Below are 23030 nucleotides of genomic sequence, written 5' to 3'. Positions count from 1 at the left end.
AGCAAAATTAAAACAGTATGAGAATACAATCTGTCTGAGAAGCTTGGTAACAGCTATGAAAAGGTACAGCCTTGATATTAAAGACAGCTTCCATCAGTCACTGTAAAGACTACACGGAATCATGTTCTCCTTTATTGAGGCACTGACTAGGAAGTGACAATGGAAACACTTCTAATTTACTGCTTGTAGAGAAGAAAATAAGAAAATCGGGGGCAATAACCATAAAAATATATATATAACATGGGCAAACAAAAGAAATTGTTTTCAACTTAAATGCGCAGATAAACAAACTTATATTTCTCTTCAAGCTGCCACAACTTACTCCCAAAGGATATGAGATTGGTAGACAAACTTCTTACCTACTGCTTGAAATCCTCTTGGGATAACCACTTCTTCAATCCTGGCCTCACAACACTGTGTTTCAAAGAGTACATTGTTCATAAAGCACACTATTCCTGCAGCAAAAAGCTCAAGACTCTTAAGCTCTGGCTTGTACCTGAAATTCTCCCAAATACTTGTAGCCCCTCCAATATAATAGGTTTTCTATGTGAGCCACATTATACACAAAAAGCCTGCACTAATTGGTTTTTATTATCTTAATAATCTTAACATTTCCTCATCTAATAATGGTTAATTTAATGTTCTCCCGTAATGTGTTCCTAAATTACTAGTTTATAAAAAAAAAAAAAAACAGTGCTGATTTCAGGTTTCCACACATTGCATTAATTATCTGGAAATGTCTCTGAGACTTCCTAGAGCAGATTTTCACAATCTCCTTATTATCCCTGTACAGACGTTTTAAACATACTGTAGCTACTCCAAGTTCATCATCCCTATAATTTACACAAACCTTGTAATTGATATTTGTAAGCACAGAAAATCTGGAAGTGAAAAGAAATATTAGATGGCTGCCTGCTTTTAGCTCACAGATCTCCCATTTGAGCTGATGTACTGAGAAGTGGTGCTACACAGGGACCCAGACCTGCTCTCTACCAAATCCATAGGACAAGGGAGGGAAGAGTGGGTGCACACAGCCTAGTCCTGTTCCTCCTTGCACACAGGTTATATTCAGGTGCTCGTTTGCTATTTAGAGAGGTTTACTTGTGAGCCCAGCATTAAGTAGAAAGTAAGAAAAAAAAATGGAAAAATAAAACACAGAGAATAAATGCTTTCCTACCAGGATAGAAAAATTATTGTAGTCACCAATAAGAGAACGTGTAAACACCAAGTAAGCTACAAACTGCAAAGTAGACCTAAAGCATTTGAATATTAAAACGAGTTTTTTCCTCTCTCTCCCACCTCCACAGTGAGGTGGGAGCCTAAATATTGAATTTAGTAAATAAAACTGCATGCACACACAGAATCTACTCTGGTCATGGAAGTACAGAGAACAGCTTCTGGCCCCATACAACACACAAGATAATTACTGCACGCACCCACCATCACAGGGTAGTCTAGAGCCTGATGGTCTGTTCCACATCCCATGCCCCTGGTGGTAGCAGAGACCAGGCTCACAACTGCTGCTTCTCGAGGTATGCTGTACCACTTCCTTCTGAGCAGGTCACGATAGGTGGGAGGCTCGGCAGCTTCCACCCTCCCTCTTAAGGAAAGAATGAAATTATCCTGATTGAAAGGCTACTTGTATCACTTCACCAAAGGGGATGAAGCAGATCCAAAACTTACAACGATTCAGAGAGCTATTCATGCATTACACCGAATGGGTCACACAACCAAAACTTGGTGTGTGCCAGCTGCAGACCCAAAAAGATGTTGCTGGACATCAGGCACCATTCAGCCACATTCCGACTTAAGTCAGAAATATTATTTCACAACCACAAAGAATCATTCTTGGTAGAATAAGATTCTTAGGGCCAGGATCTTCAAACTTCTTAGGCCTATGCCTAATATTTTTGACACTCGATCCAGCTGCATTAAGAACAAAAACATGGACTTGAGGACAAAAGTAGTAGTTCCTGAAGGAACAAGTTACACACCAGAAGATATGACCATGTGAAAGCAAAAGTTTTTGTACACATCTCTCTGGCTCTTACAGATACACTTTCCATCACAAAGCATTTTTGTGCCACAGCAGAAGAAAACTGTAGGGGTTTTCATCATCACTACTTTTGCAGTCTTTTCTCTGCCTCCAGCTGCCCCATGAGGTTGCTGACAGCCTCTCACTCTGTCTCTAGATGAAAGTACACAGAAGAGGGAAACAAGACTGCCAGGTACCTCTGGCATTCCTATGGACAAACATAATTCACAGAGCACGACCATGAGAGAATTAGAGCAGACGCTTTTGTGAGTAGTTCCACTGCAGACATGTCTACTCACAAGAGTATAGTTATTTACTCAGTTACAAGATTTGACAAATACCTATTAACACTTGGCAGTCAGTAACAGGGCAGCTAGGAGAAAGCTCTGCAATCAATTCATTTTGTATCAGCCCAGAACTTAAGCTAAAGCACTCAGCAGCTGGGGCGTACCAGTGTCAGAGGTAGAGTCTGCCCCGTGGCACCTCTGAGTCAGGTGGGAACGCTCTAACTGTCCTCACACAGGCGCTGAGCAGTGCCAGGCATGGCTAAGGAAAGCTTCTCTTTGTCAGTAGCAGTCCCTTGGACAATGACGCCAGAAAAATCCTGACAAAGCTTAAATTGTACCACTTACAAGGTATAATGCAAGATGCAGCTCCTGGTTTCCCCTAATTTCATTAGCTGGGACAATGGCATATTCTCTTTGTTGATGACCTCTCAGGAGTAGCCTGCTTTAGGAAGCTCTACTGGTCAGTTCGGAAGAAGAGAGATAATATGTCTTCTTTCCTGGAACCCTTGCATGGATCACAGGGAAAAAATAATAATTGGAGGCAAACAAGATCCATTATGAGCAGAACAAATTATATATACACAGATTAACATGATGTGAACAGAAGCATTATTGATTGGTAGCATATAAACGTTTGGGCAAGATGCTATGTTGATAACAATAAATACTGAAATATAGTTCTTGGCTCATATATACATGTAGTCTATTCCAACTTGCACTTGTAATCAGCCAGACTGTTCAAGGTGCTATTATTGACATTTGAGGCTTTTTCCCTCAAAATCAAGGAAAAGCAAGTAAGTTACTGAATCACATGAGTCTTAGAAACTAGCAACTGCACAGTGGAGCGTTTGTGCCAGCCAAAGCACATAAATCTTAACAATTGTTCCTTCCCCACCCACTGAATGTTTTCCACATTCTGGGTTTCCTTCTCATTTCCACCCTCCTTAGTATTTCTTTAACCTATTACTATTAGTTTCTTAACTGCTGAGGACTTTGTCCAACTTCTTTGAAAAAGCCACCTTCTGTATCCCCTCCCTTTGTTTTGATCTTACTTTAATTGTCAGCTCTTCCTACCCTTGTGACTTTCACACACTTGCTTTTTTTTCTTCCTCTTTTTCAGAAAAGTGTTGTTTCAGCAATTGCCCTTTCTTTGGAAAAGCCTCCTAGAGTTTATCAGCCATGACATCGCACCAAAAGAGTTATTTGTTATACGGCAAAATTTATTAAGAGAAACTCAACCCTGATTTTCACATGGTTGGATTTTTTAGGGTATGGTTCTGCTGTTTTGTTTTAAATTGTAGTCTCATATAGACACAATAGCCTATTAAATACTACAGAATGACCTGGAAAGCCAATTAAACATTCGTCGTCTACTAAATTGTACAAAACAGCTTATATCACCTTCTTCCAACCAGTATCTCTGCAGCTTCTAGTCAATAATAAGGATGTATTTCTAGCATGCAGCACGGCATGTATCAAGCAAATAGCCCTGTTTTAGAGGTAGAAGATCTATATGCAGAAAAGAGGATGCAGCAGCTGCAAGGAAGGCAGGGCAGGCTATTTGTCACCCTGGGGTTTGTGGCAATGGATCAGTGACCCTCCTTGCCAGGCTTAGGTCTCCTTTCCTGACAGGGCTCTTAAGATACCTGCATTCCCCCTCAGACCATGGGATGGACCGCTGGAGAACAGAGCACGAGCAATGCCACCATGTAAAGTTGGTTCAATGACCAACTTTTGTCTGGTTTGCTCTGGGAGAAAAAGGCTACAGGAATGTGCTCTCTTCCCCGCTGGCACTTTCACAACAGTCTTCTCATTTCAACTCGTTTTGTTACAGCAGAAAGGTATCTGAAAAAAAAAAAAAAAAAAAATATTTCCTGCAGATTTCAGTCAGGTTAAGAAGAGGGATGTCATGAGTCCTCATTCTGAGAAGGGCCACATCGTGATATTTCCTTATTAGACACCAGGGAATGCACAGAAACTTTATAAATGCCCAGACATGGGAAGAATTCATGCCTCTCAGATATCAAACATTGACGTGAAATACCTGTGTGGGAAACTGTAGGATCATACGCCAAAAGGAACAAATGAGACTTTACTAGTGTCAGTATGCAAAGAAAGGCATGCTTGGTTTCTGAACAAGCAAAGTTTAAAAAAATAATAATTCAGAATGACTTAAAAGTAGATTTGCAGCTTTAAGGTTTCTCACTGACAAAACAAGAAAATCCATTCAAGATCGAAACAAAATATTTTCTGTCAAACTGGGAATAAACTTTTTGATTTTGAGATATTTGAGAGGGCAAGCACATTTTGTAACTCACATCTAAGTTCACAACGAAAGTGGCATTTTGAAATTGTACTTTCCTTTTTCTGAAACTATTTACCTAACTTGACCCTTACTCAGTAACTATTTTTGTTTTCTTTGAATTCCCTTTTTCATCAAAATCCCACTGGTGTTTATTTTTTTTGTACAGCTCTATTGCAGTGTTTGAAAAAACTCAATTTAGAAAAGAATTGTTCTCAGTAAGGGCACTAGTGCCCTACAGGCCATTTTATCCAATAGATTGAGACAAAAATATCCATGGAAAAACTTCTGTGGGTGAAAAAATTGCCACGCTCAACCTTCACAATTAGCAAGGAGGAAAACAGAATGAGATCTCAAGATGAGCTTTTCAGTGTGCATTCTTCACCCAGCGCTACCGGTTTTGCTTTAGATCACACAGGGGCAAACATTAAAGCCAGTAAAAATCTTTCGTTTTTATCTCCTGTCTTGTTTTTCTTTTCTCTGTTCACAATAGCAGCCTCCCTGGTGTGGGTTAATTCCCTATAAAGATCTGTCTTGGTCTCTGTGTCCTGTGTTGTTTTTCTCTCTTTTCACACCACAAGCCTCCCTTGAGTGGAATAATGCCCTGTAAAAGCTTAATAGGACATGTGTTACACGTTGTCTATTTGTGTTTTAAATGCCTTCCCTAGTGTGGTGTAATACCTAGTAAAAATCTGTCCTGTCTTTATGTTCTGCATTGTTGTTTTCTGTTACCGCTGAATTCTGTATTTGAGCAGGGTCTGATACTTACAAACAGCATTGTCATAAAAACAGGTGCTAATGCCATGAAAACAAATGATATTCTGAAATGTTTCTCCTTAATTTGTAGGAAAAAAAAACGTACCAATAAGAATAGGTGGTATTCTGCATAAACCACCACTAGTGGTAAGTACTTGACCTGTAGAAGACCGAGAGATTTCGGCATGCTATGAATTTTGGGGCAGATATTTAAATAGTGTAGGTATACAAAACTCACACCTACCCTCATCCCAGTTTCTGCAAATAATAATAAGCAAAAATTAAACACACAGGTGTGCTCACTCCACCCAGAGGGCAAAGAAGAAAAGAAGAGCCTTTGATCTGGGATGGCTGTTTCTATTTGCTATCTTCTGCAGACTGTACACAAAATGCTCTCTGTAATCCAGAGGAGCAAGAAGCCTGGATATGGTAGATAATGGAAAAGCATGAACAATAAAGGTGCTATACTCTGCAGAACACAGTACCAAGACCCCAGACAAGCTCAGGTCCACCAGAGCTGCTCAACTCTTGCTCAGCTAGTCCCCATATCAGGTTCATCCCACCTTACTTTTTCCCTATTCTCTGTATCAGCGCTATTCATGCACATTTCTTTTTAGCTAAAAAAACTTCATCAGCCAAAAGCGTTAAAAAAAACAAGTTCCAGCAACACTGGAGCTTGATGATCATTTTTAGTTACATGTTACTGCTTTATATATTTTCTTTGGCATATCAGCATTTATTCTGAAGTAATTTTCTGGTCTAAACTAATGAGCAATGAGTGTGACAAATACTGCTGTTAGTGATTGTGCATTTTAAGGCAATGTTAGAGTGCATGATCTCTGCAGGAATAGCCAAGCACATTTTGCTTCACATATATATAACTTCAAGTCTCAGTGATAAAGTCCCATTAAAGATATCCTACCCTCTTGACTGGGGTTTTTATCTTTGCTAATGTAATGCTAGTGGCTCTGATGCAACGTGGATGTCCTCAGACTGATTTAATTGGGCAGAAACCTTTGAAATATGCCACAGGCTAATTCACTTTGAGGGTTCAAACAATGAATCCCTGTAGAAAATAATATATTAGTGGGTAAAAAGATGAATTAATGGCAGTACTCGAATATCATCTCTACAGCAACCAGAACAGCTGAATTAATAACGTAACAGGGTTTTATTATGGCTTGAAAATTACGGCTATGATGACACTGTGGGTAGCCCAGCCTTCCCCTTTATTAGACTTTTGTAGACACAGTAATCCTTTGGCCCTTGGAGAATTTGTTCTCCTGTGAGGATCAGGCAAGGTTACTCCATTTCCAGGATCATCTCCTCCCTTAACCATCTCCGTCTCTCTCTTGCATCTCTCCCCCTCTTCTCTCTCTCTCTCCTTCAAGTTCACACACAGGTCACACACCAAAGTGCCCATGTTATACCTGGGCTCACACGTATCAGTAGCCTGGAATTTGATTGTCCTAGCTTCAAATTATAGTTTTCAAGGAAATAAATGAACTTTCATTCCTCCTATCAAAAAAAAAAAAAAAAATCATGCAATGAACATGTAGGCATAAAATAGCCTAAATAATACCAAGAAAACAGAACGCAAACTCTGCTGCCATGTGCCTTGGCAAAAAGCTGGAATAGTTCTCTGTAAAGTCAGACAAAGGATACCAGATCACAGTGGAGTAACAGCGGGCAGGCTGCACTGTTTTATTTTTTTAATCTAATGACATTGTTCAACAAAGTCAGAGGCCTCCTTGTATACACCTGGCACTGGAATATTTATCTTAACATACCTTTTTTCTGCACCAAGCATTTTAGGGTAAAAATCCTTCAGCTACAGCTAAGTGCTTCCTTGATTGATAAAAGTGCTGTCTTGTATCACAGAACCTGGGAGAAGTTTTTACCGGTATGTCTACTTCATGCAAGTGCAGGATGAAGCTGTTGACCACCAGAGATATCTGCTAGTGTTAGCCATGATGCTCCGTCACTGTGGTCAAGAGCTTTAGATCGCATTTGCTCTATGAAAAATGGTTCAAATGAAGAAAAAAAAAAAGAAAAAAGAAAAAAAAACATAAAGCACAAGAATCTCGGGAGGATCTGATCAACTCAAGGGACCAATGAAGAAAAAAAATCAAAATCACCTACCGTACTTCTTAAATCTCATCTGTTCAGTCTGTTTGAGAAAATAAGGCCTTTGGGCGTGACTAAGGGGACTTTAGATTCTTGGCTGGTTTCTGTTTAATTAGAAGAGAAAATTGTTTAAAGTATTTAGGAATTTGTGTAAATATTTTTTTTACCAACCCTAATAATCTGAGCTGGACAGAGTTGCAGGCAAAATCAACATTCAGCTTCCAAGTCTCTGGAAAAACTTGACAAGGACAGAAGGAAAAAGATCTGTAAAAAGCAGCACGGGCAATGGTGGAAGGCAATGAACAGAAGAGGCAAATTATCCAGTGCAGTAGCTTTATCTTTAAAGCTAAAACTACTTTCCACCATGCTCAACCTCTTTTTACTTCACACACAATGATCACTTTGCTGCACTCTCTGGATATTTCTGTTCTATTTCATACACGTTTCCTGTAAATGGGGATTAGGATTTCAATCACGACCTGCTCACACAACAATTACTCAGGCAAAAGAGCTATTAAAATCAGTGGGAGAGTTTGGCCCGTTTAGACAATGTGGAATAAAATCTATTTACCCCCAGCATTTTCCTAAACCTATGTTGTTACAGGTACTGAAAAAAATCTTTTACTATGCAGGGTTTCATAGATGACAATCTCATCTGTAAAAGACTGCTACGTTGGGAACAGATCAAAATGATTTTGGGCAAAAGCAATGCCCGGAGCTCTCAAGGTGAGAATGTGGAGTGTCACACCTGCAGTGTCACTAACTTCCCTGCACCTGGATCCCCACCTGCCTTGGGTCTGCTTACTGAGGCTGGTACTTCTTCAGAGGGGAAACAGTGTTTGTCTACACTACAAACAGGTAAGAGTTTGAAGCACGCATGGGCATAACCAAGAAATAAATAAATAAATTTTAAAAGTAGTGGTAATAAGAGCAGGAAAAAAAAAAAGTGAAATGCAATAGCTAGAAACTAGTAATTCACTTAATTCAGACTACAACTAAAATGTGTATTTTAAAATAGAGAAGCTAATTAAGTCATTAGAAGACATTACCAAAGGAATGGTTTAGTCTCAGTCACTTAAGTCTTTGAACTCTTTACATTTGAATACATTTCTAATACATTTCCCAGTGTACAAATCTTTCCAGTTGCAGTATCACTCAACAGAGGTGGTAGTCAATGCCAAAACTGCCATTTCAGGTGCTCTGACCTACATCAGCTTGATGCCAGATGTATGTTAATGAAGGCCTCCTCTTACTTCAGAAATAGGAATTTCCTACTTGATTCCCGAGCGAAGTTCCAGAGATCAAGCAGGAAAATGTTATCTAAAAATTTCTGGTCAACTTTATAGATTGAACACTGTCTCACATTTTGTGTAATAATCTGGATTCAGGGTGTTTATACTGAACATCACTTTAGCAAACCTCCTCCTCAGTAGCCTCCATGCATACGAGGAAATAGCTAGTTTAACTTTAAAAATACATGTATGTGAGACTGAAAATTCATATTAGAGTTGATAGCAAAAGACCCAACAAAGAGGGAGAGAGAAAACAAGAGTTGTCACTCATTTGAGACAGAGCAAAAGCATCATTCTTTGCTATCGAAAAAACTGCTTGTGTCAAAGCAATGAAATTATATACCTTAAGCAGAGATGTGAGTTTTTATGAACCTCCCCCAGGCCAGCATGCTATGAACAGCGCATTGTCAATTCTGTGAGTGTGGTAGGAGCTGGTAATCTTCAGAGATTACAGCTGAGGGGGCAGGCCTGCCATTTTAAACTAACAAAACGCTTGCTGTCTTTACCTTACAGTCCTTCACAAACACTACCCTACATTCATTTTGAAGCCACTATAAATTGAACCCTCAGAATCAGGTTTTCTTTGAGGTTTAAAGGTTGAATTATTGGCACTCCTTGGGGGAACAGGTTACTAAACTTTTGCATCAGAGTAATCTGGAGTGTTTTGCATGCTGTTTTCAGATCAGCTAGTTTGTCTAATGAATGAGATGTGAAATGAGTTCCTAGGGCTCAGGAGAAAGCTGAATGAGAATTTCTCAGTCTCTCTGAAACTCATGGCATTAACCCTGCATACACTATTGTATGTCAGAGTGTAACAAACACCTAGACAAGCGAATCCATCACCAAACCTTCTGCAAAGCATTAGCGGCCAAAAGCAAGGGAGAAGGCAGGATGGCTGGTTTTTGAATTCCAAGAATTTTTAAAGAAAATATAGGTTGACACATGAACCTTTTGCCAGCATAGCGGTATCTGTGGGGTTCTAATTTTCTGTGCTGAGACAAGCCTCGTACAAACCCATGGTAAGATATCCCTAGGGCTATAGGTTGTTTCAATCCAAGAACCAGACACAAGATAAACTGGCAAATGCGCTTTTCTGCAAGTGTAAAGAAAGTCCAGTCTAAGTCTGTTTGCCTGTACAGGCATGTCAGTGTTGCTAAAAACATTGAAGGTGCTTGAAACTATTTTCAAATACCACAGTCTGAACCTTTGCCACAGGTAGATCATTGCAGGAACTGAACATGGGCTCAGATTAAAGGGAAAGAAAAATGTTTCCCAGTTGCAAACTGCAAATGCTTTGTCACTTATTTACATGCATAAATGTAGAGCAGAGTATGTGGGTGCCACCCTAGTATAAATGCTTTTATAAGCTATAATAATATTATGATTTCCATATATAATGCCCCATATATAAGCACTGAAGAGTTTCCCCACAAATTCCCAGGCCTGCCACTACCAGCCAAGCTGGGCTCTTTCCTTCTCATGCAAATCCTACACAAAAAGGGTGTGAGCAGAGCAGGGAGCCACAGGAGACAGCTTCCCCAGGCCAAACTGGAACTTCACTAACGTGTGTGACAACCCCTGGCTGTATGCCTGTACCACTCCCCTTGTCGCTATTCAGCTGAAGATGCACACTGCAGATGAAAATGCAGGCCTGCTTTTGGTTATCTTTTTCCAGAGCTAATACAACTGACAAGGCTGAAGAGTTCAGAGAATTCATGGACAACGCAAATGAGGGAAGTCACCCAACGTGGGCAAAGGCTCATTTTTCTAATAGAACAGAAAAAAGTTGGCTTTCAAAAATTGGAACAGGATAAGCTTTTGGAGAAAAGGGAGGGAGCTAAAGCTGGCCTTACTGCTGCCTCAGGTATAGTGCTCCTCTTTCATTATCAGAGAAAATCTTCCCATTGAATGCCATCAGTCACGTTTTTGCATTGATATTTCTAGATGAGTGAGATGCCCCCCTTTCTGGCAGTGTAAAAATCAGATTGTGTCTTCACAGTAACATAAATGTCTAAGAAGATATTTCCCAAACAGCCCAAAGCAGATGGATGACTAAAACTTACCAAAATCATTTATTGAAACAAAACTCCATCAGAGCAGAACACTCAGAGCTCACAGTGGCCAGCACTTTAAAAAAGCATAAGCATTCATAACTGCAACTGCTCAGAAGTTTCCCAGTATCTCAGATTCACTCAAGGTTCACATAAGAGATTCTCTCGTGGCTTACAGTTTTAGTATTTAGTGAGCTGCATTCTGATATGGAGCTCAAGAAGAAACAAATCACATCACTCTGTAAGCAGCTCTGAAACCAAATCCTTTGAGCATTGCCCATCATTTGAACTCTCTCACCACATAGTTCTTCTGCAAATAGCCTTTGTTACTAAAGTCACAGTTAAATAGTGATCCTATTTGTCATTTACACTTCATAGATATCAACGGGTATAGTTGAAAATCTGTTAGTACTGTATGGCACCCAACCACTATTCACTGGCAGTAATTAAATCCTGATGTAAATATTTCTCAAAAACAGGAACAGATGTTTTTGGTTTTGCAACCAAGCAATGACGAAAATCTGACAAGTTCCATAAACCATAGAAGTGGGCACCTCAGAGAAAATTTCCTCTATAATTTTGCTACCATGCAGTCTCAATTTACCAGCAATATTACAGAGATAAAACACAACCATTTTCTGGTATTACTATTCTTGTCTTCAGTAACACAGTAAGTGTCAGGGGAACTGACAGAAAAAAAAAAAAGAAAAAAAAACAATAATCATAATAATGAGGCATGAGGCTTACAAATCTACATTTCTGTTTTCAAACCATAGTAAATTAGCACAATCACTCAGACTTAGTTACAATTCACAAATCATATCCTTGTGTGGCTTTTATAAACTATGATTCTGTAATTAATATTGGTACTTAGAAGCATCTCCTGGTTATTCAGTTCAACCATTTTTAATTTTCTTTAATTTATTTTTTTTAGTAGGTATGGAAATTCAGTTACAGCATGGGTTGTTTTAAGCAGTTCCCAAGCTGTGATGTAGTTAAATGTACTTGGAGCAGGGTTATATTTTGCATTTTCCTGGTTTGGGTCTCCTGCAAAGAGAACCTTATTTTTTTTCTTCAAAGCATGTTACTAACTACACTGAAAAATTGCTTTACAATGAAGCAAACCTCCCCTTCAGTTCCAGAGTATGTATATTCACCACAGAGTTGGTCATGATAGCTTGTCAGTAGGATGAGAGCTATTTGGCTCGCAGGGACATAAATTGATAGCAGAGATACCATGTTCAATCAAGAGTCACAGTGGCTACTGGAAAGCAAAATTCTCAATCAAGATGGCAGTGAATGCAGTTTTAACACAGAGATTTAACCAGATTTGCAAGAATGGTCAGCACCCCCAGCTGAGGTAATATTTTTAAAGAAACAGCCTGGATCTCAGATAGGCACCTGTAAAAACAAAGGGTTCTGCTTGGCGTCAAGAATTTATGAAAACTAAGCCACTTGGACTAAATGTCTTAACAGCAGCTGAGCTTCCTAGAAAATCTGACACACAAATTACCCAGGAAATATAGTGCCTACATAGGTTCCTTACTGAAAAGCATGATGACACCAGCTACCACTTATTTAAAACTAGTGCATTTCATTATGTCAGGGCAATTGCTACCCTGGTACATATCTTATTAGTGCTTATTTATTATCAGTGTTAAGGAGGTTAACTGCACTGTTATTTCCTCTGCTACTGGGCTTTATTGCATGTCTGAGACACAGAGTTCTGAGTAAGCTCAAGCAGCAAAGGAAATAACAGAGGCCACGGCTTAATAATAAATATTCTCTAAAGGAATATAGCAATCAGGTAGGGAAAAAACAAAGCAAATTTCTTCTGGGGAATATCAAGAGAGGAAAACTACAGCATCCACTCTGATGAGGGCTAGATGAATAACTCACAAAGGTCATTTATCTGAGAAATTTAATCTTTTTTTTCTGTTGCAAAGTATCTCTAGAGTGCATGATCTTCACTTCATTGGCAAATTCCCAGAATTCTTTCATTTAACATTATGGGTTGATTGCTATCAGTCACTGTGGAAAGTCATTTCTCACTGTACAAGTAGCATTAATTAGTTGCTGCCTGGTCAGAAAAGTTACTGTGTAATACTGCTGATCTATCATTGCATGACCTCAAAAGCACTTTCACTACAGATACTCATAGCCAACTGGAGAATTCACATGTTTAAAAGCTTTCCCATCCCACCATCAAACCCTTGCCAATGTGATTACAAATGAAAGTGATATCAATAAGAGTCCCTCTCCCAGAAAATAATTGTGAAGGAAAAAATGTTGCATTAGTAGTAGCATTTTTATATTGTTCATCCACTTACCGAAAGCTCTGGTACAAGAAAACAGTACAATGCTCAAGTTGCCTGCACACTAGTAAAGATACAATAAATAAAACAGACAGAAAATTAAAGATGATAACTATAATGCTAATCAAAGAGTAAACCAACAGTTGCAGTTTTCTGTGCATTTCCAAACAGGTAGTGATTTAGATTAAATGACAAATTTACCAAAAAAAAAAAAAAAAAAAAAAAAAAGAAGGAAAGAAAGCCTTGAACAGATAGGAAAACACAGTATTATCATTTCACAAAATAAACTTGTTGTTGTTGTTGTGCAAAATGATGCTTATCTTCTTGTAGTTCTAAGAAATTTCCATGAGCAGGCTAATCTGCTTACACAAACAGCCAACCTTTTCCTCAGTAAGTGAAGGTTCTGTAATATGCAAGACAGGAGTTGGAACTGGTGTTTCTTAAGGGAAGAAAAATCCCATTTCTAAACAGGAAGAAGATTTGCTGCAGGTTATGAGACATACACCTTGCGGCTTTCTGTGTTTGCTGAGACAGAAACTTACATGTGACACACAACCCAGGGATCAGCTGCAGCATGTGGCTTACAGCTAAACAGACATTTTCCTTCACAATGACACTGGGAACACTGACTCCTGATGAGCCTATCAACCAGCAGCTGATACAATGACTGCTTCAGCTGTTGATTTTACTTAACATAACATTTGGGAATACATTTGTCGGATTTACTGTTATATACACAGAAAACACCTTTTATCCTCATGCATCTCAGCATGACTCCCTCAAACACGTGCACACACACATCCATGGATACATTTCGTATGTATATCTGCAAACACCTCTTCACTTTCAACACTTCTCTCACCTGATCCTGTCAGGAATTAGTCCAGGAATTAATTCCTGTCAGGAATTAGCAGGCGTTAGTCTCCACAGACAGGGTAGAGGCACCCACTGCCAGGCAAGGCCTGGCCCTGGAGGGGCAGCAGGCACAGAGGGGTGTGGGGGACCAGTGCGCCTCCACGACACCCTGTGCACTCACTCAGCAAAAACACCTGAAATCAGGGAGGGGAAGCACCCCATTTAGCTTGAGATAGTGCCCAACCACTTTGCCAAATGCCACTTGCTCCCATGCAAAAGTTTGTTTTGCTGTAGGGCTATGAGCTTCCCATGAGTCAAGACAGTATTGTGGCATTAACAATGCCATTAACCTCTCAAATAGACATTATTGACTGAAATTAAATTGTTTCCAAATAAATAAATAAACAAATATACCAGGGGAGGCAGGTGGATGGATGTTTTGTGCAGGTGAAACCACCATTCACCTTTCCTTTATGTCTCATATCTTCTCAGCAACTTGGACAGGGCCTTCTGAATGGGCAACTGATTTTTGAAGAGAGCACCCTCCTGCCTCCAACAGCTTTTTACTATATGTGCTTATTGTACACATTAGCACCAAACCAAAAGGGTTCAGCCACTGGCCATTAAAATACAACTCACAGGGTGCTGTGGGAGGCACTGGGCCCTCTCAACAGCCAGGCCGGATGCTGCGCCTCAGGCATGGCCTAGCAGATCTGCCCTGCTCAGGGCCTCCACCATTGCATTTCTGACTGGAAACTTTCTCCCCACAGCTTTGTTTCATCTGGTTAAAACAAAATTCTCTCAGTTTTGCCAAAGGCTGTGTTCAGTTCTCCTGCTTTTTCCTGTCAAGTTGGTCTGTCTGTCTGTAACTGTTCTGTCCTGACTGGAGGAAGCTGCCATGGGGCTGCTGCCTCAGGGCCTGGGGACAAGACAACCTGAAGCCCACCATCTATGCTCCACTGCACTCTCTTTCCTTGACACAACTCTTAGAAGAGCATTACATTTGTACCTTTTACTCTTCACCCTTCCAGGTGCCTCTTTTCTCTACCCTTTCCCTTCAGCCTTTACAGAGCTGCCTGGCCTGGTGTTTTACCGATGGCCAGGTCATGCTGGAGACATTGCTAGTGCTTTTTCTCATCAGTGTCCATAAGTCACAGGTGTTATGGCCCAAAACTACTGCATAGATCATTAGGGCAATCCCTGCAGGAGAAACAACATTGCAGCCTATTGCATGTTTATTGGTTCTTTAATTAATACCTATAGGATCAATTTTCAAGAGTCCCTCACAACCTCACTCAGGATGTAATTTGAAAGCCTAACACCAGTGCCAAGGTTTTTCGCTAATGTTGAAATTAGTTTTTCCTTTTTATGTTCATTCTACTGCTCCAAATTATATCACATATTCTATGGAGTGGCTGAATCCTTGTTTACCTTCTATATCCATCAATTACAATTTTTTGCTTTTACACCCTTCTTAGCAGGTACCTCACTAAGCACACAATATTTACCAGAACACTGTATGTTTACCTCTATACCGCAGTCCTTCCAGTCCACTTTATTTTTCTGCTATTATTATTTTTCAGGTCTCTGAGATCTTTACAGTAAATTCTCTATCCCAAACACAAGTACATGAAGATACACGCAGAGATATCAAGAACCCAACATGCTGTTATGATAGACTAAGGGTAGCTGATCTAGGGGAAAACAGGTGGCAGTACTCATCCATAGGCAGGGCTGGAGTGGGGTGGATAGTGTAAAAAGGATTCAAGAAATCTCATGGGAAAAATAATCCAAATTTAAACACAAAGATGCTCCAGTCATATTAGCATCTGTGATACCTTTGCTTTTTATAAATACCATTGAAACTGAGTTTTATATTTTCTCTGAATAATTGGGAAAGAACATCTGAACTGTCTCATGATCATTCATACAGGTATCTGATTTTGTTCATCCAGTTAAGAATTAAATATAATACCATACGCTTTGTGGTAATCTGTGCCGTAGATCCATGCAGAGCTGTGTGGAAGTCAATTCTCTTGACTACAGGACTGAATACAAACTGAACAAGCAGTCTGATAGGGACTGCTAAATATGGAAATAGTTAACTTAAGTGCAAGCAAAATTCATGAAACATTTAATCAAATCATTTTTAAATACGAATGAGCTTTAAAAATAATCAGACAAAATAAGAAAAAAAGAAAAAAAAAGACATTGGAAAGATATTATTACTGGAAATTTGCTTATCATTTATGTTTGAGGTTAAGTTGGGCTACACAGTATTACACAACAATCAGGTAAGAAGTCTTATGAGAAGATAAGGCTGAGGGAAAATATCTTAATTGACTTGATTTGGATGAAAACAGTGTGGAGAAACAGAAGGAAGGAAACTCCTACTAGAAGTCTGGGCAAGCAATCCTGCAAGGAGCTTTCTAACCATAGGAGATGCCCAGCCAAGTGCCTTCATGCCTAAAAGCACAGCAAGCCTCACTGGCATTGGAGGGATCATGCAACTCCTTTCCATTGACCTTGCTTCCTGTCCCAGACCTAGGAATGGGGATAGTTCCTGCTCTTGAAGTTCTTTGTAGGTGGCAGGCCCAGACTTCCCAATGTCTTCTCTTCAGGGTGCCTGTGCTCTGCGTACCTCACCAAGCCAGTGGAGTTCATAGCTTACTTACTGCAGACAGCTGCTTCACAGCAGTTGAAATCCTGTTTTAAAGCAACAATTCTTTCCTGAAATAATGCAATAGAAAAACAAATTTGGAAGCAAAGTGTTCGTCAGATTGAAGGGTTTTCTTTCAACGGAAGCAGTCCAACTGTATCCTGAGAACCAGCGTATGGATAGATTGTTCATGTTACCGTTGTTCTCCTTCCCTTTTTAAAATGGACACTGGATATGGCAAATGTATCTGTCAAGCCATTATGGATACTACATACTGTAATGGAATACTATTCCTATAACATCTCAAAGGGGTCATGACATATGACTTTCTTGCCATTCTTACATGACCATTGTTAAATAACGTATAGGTAAATGGATGGATTGTGAAACAAAAGGGAACAGTATTTTTTCTATAACTTCCAGTGTTACCTCAGAGAAACACTTGAAGAACTTACTTGGGTGTTTTTAGAGAGTGCCTGAACCCCAACTGAGAAAAGAATGAACCAGTGTGCTCTGGAAAAGAAGCTCCTGAGCTAGGATAATACCAGTTTTAATGGACTTGTGCCTACATTCAAGATGTGTCCTGTGATTTTATGTCTTGCCAGCCAAGTGGGAGTGCTTTGCATTGCCATACAGGTGATTCCAGGTTTGATTTCCATTTCTACTTCCCCATGTCAGATGAAGGTGCCAAATCTGCTTAAAGATAGTAATCGAAACCACATTCTCACCCCCAAACCAAATTCTCAGCTCATTCAGCCTTAAAAGACCAGTATACCCCACTATGAGGTCAAATTGGCAGTGGCTTTAGGAAAGGGCCTGGCAGAATGAGAAACACCCTCTTCACAACAATCCAGAGCCTGCCAGTTCTAGAAGCAAGAAGAAAAGCCCAGAAAATTGAAGCAGCTCTCAACTCTTTTCCAGACCTGCCTTGCCCTTTGCAATGCAGAGCTGAGGAAATACTTGCTCAGAAGCCCAGCTGATAGCTTATAGATTAATCACAAGGGTGTGCAAGAAAATAAGTAGGTGCATAAATTCTTTAGCTATGCTATGTATTTTCCAGTGCAGACTTCCTTCACTTTCATGCTGACAAGCTGTTGATTTTTTCATTTTTAATTATGAACTGAAATCCCTTTTCCTATCAGTTATAAATATAACAAACAGTCTGCTGTTTAACTTCAGATTTCATATCACTCATGCAAGTTGTAAGTTTAGTCAGCTTAGTATTTCTGAAATAAAATATTTGCCAGCAGGAAAATGAAAGGTTATCTTGTATTAAATAAATACATAGTAATATGACTTCCTAGTGAAAATTCCGGCCAGATGACTAGTGTTAATCTTGTAATGCCATTAAACAAATCCACATTCAGAAGGGTTTCTCAGCGTATTTCAAACAGTAAGAACGAAGGAGGAAAGATATCTTTGTGGTTAAGGAACAGGTTTACGATCCTAAAGATTTGACTTTTGTTCCTGGCTTTGTGACATAACGCCTGTGTGACCTTTAATAAAAACTACCTCTCAGCGTGCCTCAGCTCCTACTTTGTAAACTGGGGATAATGAAACATTCCCTTTTTATAAATAGGCAAGTGTATATTTGGTACAGGAACTGTCACTTATGTGTTTAACACCATAAAGACAGATCTCCTGACATTATCCTAATATGACTAACCTATAAAAATAGGAAGAAAAGTGTTGTTTTTACCTGAGGGGCAAGGGGTTGCTATCTGTGGAGGCGAGTAAACTGCTAAATGACTTTTTTTGTTTGGTGCATTCCCAAATGTCATCTTCTCAGGCACACTCATCGGTTCTGCTGCTGGGGTGTTTGCTTCAGCCCTGTGCCCGGGAGCTGCTCTGAGAAGCAGCCCTCTCCCTTCTCCCTTCCCTGCCCTCCCCTCAGGTCCTTTACCTCTGTCTCCTTCCTACCTTTTCATTCGCTCTGTTTTCAAGACTGTCAAGACTACAAGAGGTTCACTTTGGCAAACTCCTGGTGCTCTCAGAAGTCATAAAGAGAGAATGTCTCCCTTCTGCAGAGAGGCAGATAATCTATCATTTTTCTTAAGACAGGGGTTTTATAAGAACTTGCTTTAACCTACCTTGTCAGCTACAGGGATCAACAAATCTGTGAAAGGGAAGGGCAGTTACCAAAAATGTCTTTGAAAATCTGACTGGACTCCTCTTTTTCTTTTCTTTTCAGAGGAGCCAAACCCTTTGCTTACTTACTATTTATTGTAGGAAGGGAAAAAAAAAAATCTCCAAAAATTGAACCCTTTTGAAAGACCGTACAACACCACAACTACAGCAAATGGCAATAGTCAGCGTGCAGGAAAACAAGTTTGTCTTGAATTCATGAATCGACAAACTGGTTTCTTACAATAATTATGAATCATCATAAACTTCAAACTTCTAACTCATTATATATTATTAACTGCTAATTCAGCTCTTCTAATTCTTGTCTTTTGGGAGAAATGGGAAGGCATTTCAGTGCTTCCTTGGAACCCATGCCTTGTGGTTGATTACTTCAGTGCTATTCCCAGGAGCATCTAGTTACCTTCTCAAACAGTGTTATTACTCTAATTTATAGTAGTATTAACAATTCTGTTAATCTATCTGTCCTGAAAAAAAAAAAAAAAATTGTATCCAGAGTAACTACACATACTGATAAGGAAGAATTTATAGCAGAAATATGCTTACACATCTATTATTCCATTCTGAATTTTCAAGGTCAGAGTAAAACTGTGGCTATGTTACAGCCTTGAAATGGGAAATGAAATATTTACTAAGCAAATGTAAGTCTTCCTGAGAATATACGTTGTTTATCATCAAACCTTGCCCTGACTCTGGGAAATCAATGTCACAAAGCAGTTGAAGTTCTGCTTCCGTGAAATCAAAGCATTGTCAGGTCCATGAGTCCTTCAATAACCTCTGCAACATCTACAGTCTGTAGCATTATCTAAGTAAGTAAAATATACAAACACAAGTAAACAGAAACTATTATTTTACTTAAAGTGAATGCATTTTCTTTTAAGAATTGCCACTTTTAAGCTGAAGGTAGAGTGTGTAGTTTTTGCACTTCAAAATTGTCCTCACAATGGGTACACTCACAGAAGACCATTTTCTGCCACTGAAATCAAGGAAATAAAGAATATTTTCCAGTAACTTCTGTGAAGGGAAAGCAAGACCTAAGACCCAGATCTTATTGCAAATTTAAACATCTAACCCACAAAAAGTTTGAAATTCAGGTCATATCTCTAAAAAACATGGAGGAGCCTTGCCTGAAGTGCTCATAGATATAAAAATACGTGTTTCTGATGAGAGAAACCCTCTAGGTTCTTTCACTACCCACATTGCTTTGTAATGCTTTGATAGCATCAGCTGTTCTTGGTGCAGACCTGGCCAGAGATCCCTAGAAGGAGCATCATGTAATGCTTTGATAGCATCAGCTGTTCTTGGTGCAGACCTGGCCAGAGATCCCTAGAAGGAGCATCATGGACTTTATTTCTTTGGGTCTCATAAAGTGCAAGAACACATCTCTTGCAAACAGCCTATACAGAAAAAGTTATTAAGCTTTATTACAAGTGCTTGTCCTGTCTTTTAAAAATGAGCTGCAGCATAAAGTACTCAGCCCCCAATATAAAGCAAAACCAAAAAAAAACCAACCAAATAAACAAACAAAAAAACCCTCTTCAATTCCAAAAGGCCCTTTTGCAAAGTAACACATGAAAACACAAACACCTATTTGGAGTAGTGAATATGAGCAGATAAATTTCAACTTGAGCAATGTTCTTTGGGCCAATGGCATGATTGTGGCTATACATCTACAGATTAAGGAATAGAAAACTGTTTTATGTGCTCCTGGACAGGTAATTTCTGCTACATCAAGTCTAAGATAATCTTTATCTATCACATGGTATTCATTAGTCTGTTCAGATAATCCATAATACAGGCCAAGCAGCAAAAAGATTACCTACAAGAAAGCACTACTCATTTTAAAGTGTTAACACAATTAGTTGAACTTCTTCATTTCCAGCCCTGTATGTATTTATCCAAACCCAAATACATCCCTGAAATGAAGAGGCTTGAGTAGCAACAAAGTGCTATGCTTATATTAAAGCTGGGTGAAAACAGAGCAGAAATGAACCTACTTTATCTCATTATGAGCATGTGTTTCAACTGTTTCAGGTCACAGCCTTGCCCACCTGTACCAACACTTCTGTAATTGATTCCTACAAGCCCTCATACCCTATGGCTTCCAGTTCCATTTAAATGCAGATGTGAACTAATGGAAGGGCTGTGCGTTTCTGAACAGAGACTCAGGGAACATATTGCTTGCCTATTCAGTGATCTGAATGTTTTTATTCTTTTCCTTAACAGCCTTTATTTTGTTGTGTGTATTTTTATTTTTATTTTTTTGTTGTTGTTTTTAATTTAAACAACATGGGGCTTTTTCCACGCTCTGTTAAAAGAGGAAGGGGGAAAAGAGCTAATTATATCTGAACTGAAGTGTAACCATGGCCCTATTAAATAGGTAGCAGTTATGGGCTATTGATCGCAGTTCACAGGAAAAGCTTGTCATGTAGTGTCAAGAGGTTAATGTAATTACAAGAGCGGGCAGCAGGATCAGCTGTGTCCTCGAATAGGCGAATAACTAAAAGCTGCTTTAGAGACACATAATGTTGTCAAAGCATAAATAATTCATCCCAGCATTCAAGAAGAAATTACTGCTCCGTTCCAGCGTATTATTCAGCCATTAAAATCCTGCCCTTGTAAAGTCTTTTGATGTAGTCATATTTTCAGTTCTAAGAGCAGTTTTGAAGCATTCAGCTTTTATTAAGCCTTATATTGTGCAGTTTTCAAAGTATTAAAAAGGATATGAAATAGACTTGCAATTTGTTTAATAACTGCATTGCAATTCAGATAAGGAGAGGACCACGTGGATTTATGAAGTGCCTGTGCAGCGCAAAGCCATGGTGTGATGCAATGGAATTCTTCAGCTACCCTAAGCAAGCCCGAATTAAGTGGGCTTCAGCTATTTACTAGCAGTGATAGTTGCAGCAGTCTTCGCAGCATTTGGTGAGCCATTTCTCAAGATAGGAGAGTCATGAGAAGTATCAGCACGCACAGCTACTCTCCTGTTACAGCCTCTTGACTCTTTGCTAGTCCTTCTGAAAGTCTTTGGCAATTTGATACTGGATGCTTTCCACTCTTCGCATCTGTTGCCTGAACTGTGCCTTGCAAGTTCATCTGATGCACAGATTCTTCTGTTACACAGCCAAAGCCCCCAAACTGTCCTTAAAGTGGAGTCTGAACATGTCATTTTGGTATCTCTAAAACTTTTTTCTTTTTGAATATCCAAGTAGAAAACAAGCAAACAATTCCTCATTTGAGAACATATTTAGCCACTTAGAACTTTAAGGAGAACGGATGTGGCTTGACAGAGAAAACAGGCTTTCATTTCAAGTTGACCAAAAGGAAAGCCTACCCCGAACACACAACCCCAACTGAGCGCTCCCCACTGTCATTATTCACCCTAATTCCCTGCTAGAGGCTAGCCCCAACCCTCCCCCTGCCCACCAAATGTGGCTGGAGCTGGAAAGCTACAGCTGGAGATGTGAGCCTGTGCTAACACTACTACGAGAGCACAGCCAATATTATGAAGTCTATAATGAGCTTTTAGGTAATGATGGCTGTGAACTACTGTTCATTTATTGAAAAATAAAAAGGCAGGTTGCATTTGGTACACAATTACAAAAAACAATCAGAGGATGAAATACTACAGCTCTCAGATCATTGCTGCCAGTGATCGGTGGCAATCTGACAAAGAAAGGAATAAGAATTTATTTATTTATTTATTTATTTTTCCATGCAATGAGTTTATAAATAAATAAAACAGAAACTAAACGTGAAGCTGAGAAGAACACAATTGCAAAAAAGTAGCTTAGGAATGATTTCAAGTGAAATGTTCACCAGCACAGGACACAGAAAACACAGAGAAAGAAAAAAAAAAAAAAAAAAAGATTTCTTTTTAATTTGCTTTATCAAAGTCTTTAAAATACCACCATTCTGACACAGCAGCTACTCTTCTGGCTTACTGCCAAAAACCAAACAAGTGAAGTCCTCCCAAAAACTGCTATTCAACTTTTGAACAAGCCATCTCCCAAAGGTAGGTATTTTGACAACAGCACCTAAAGAGACCCCATTTCTACAGCAAAAGAGCTATTCTTTCCCATATCATCTCTTCTCAATAACAAAAATTGAACAACTGTTTGGGGGAAAAAAATCTGAACAAGCAAACTGGTCCCCACTGCGGATATCCTTATCTTTGAACCTTGCGCACTGCTCTTCCTTTTCTACTTC

The sequence above is a fragment of the Cygnus olor genome, chromosome 9 (assembly GCF_009769625.2).
Source record: "Cygnus olor isolate bCygOlo1 chromosome 9, bCygOlo1.pri.v2, whole genome shotgun sequence".
NCBI lineage: Eukaryota > Metazoa > Chordata > Aves > Anseriformes > Anatidae > Cygnus > Cygnus olor.
This window is presented reverse-complemented; position numbering follows the sequence as displayed.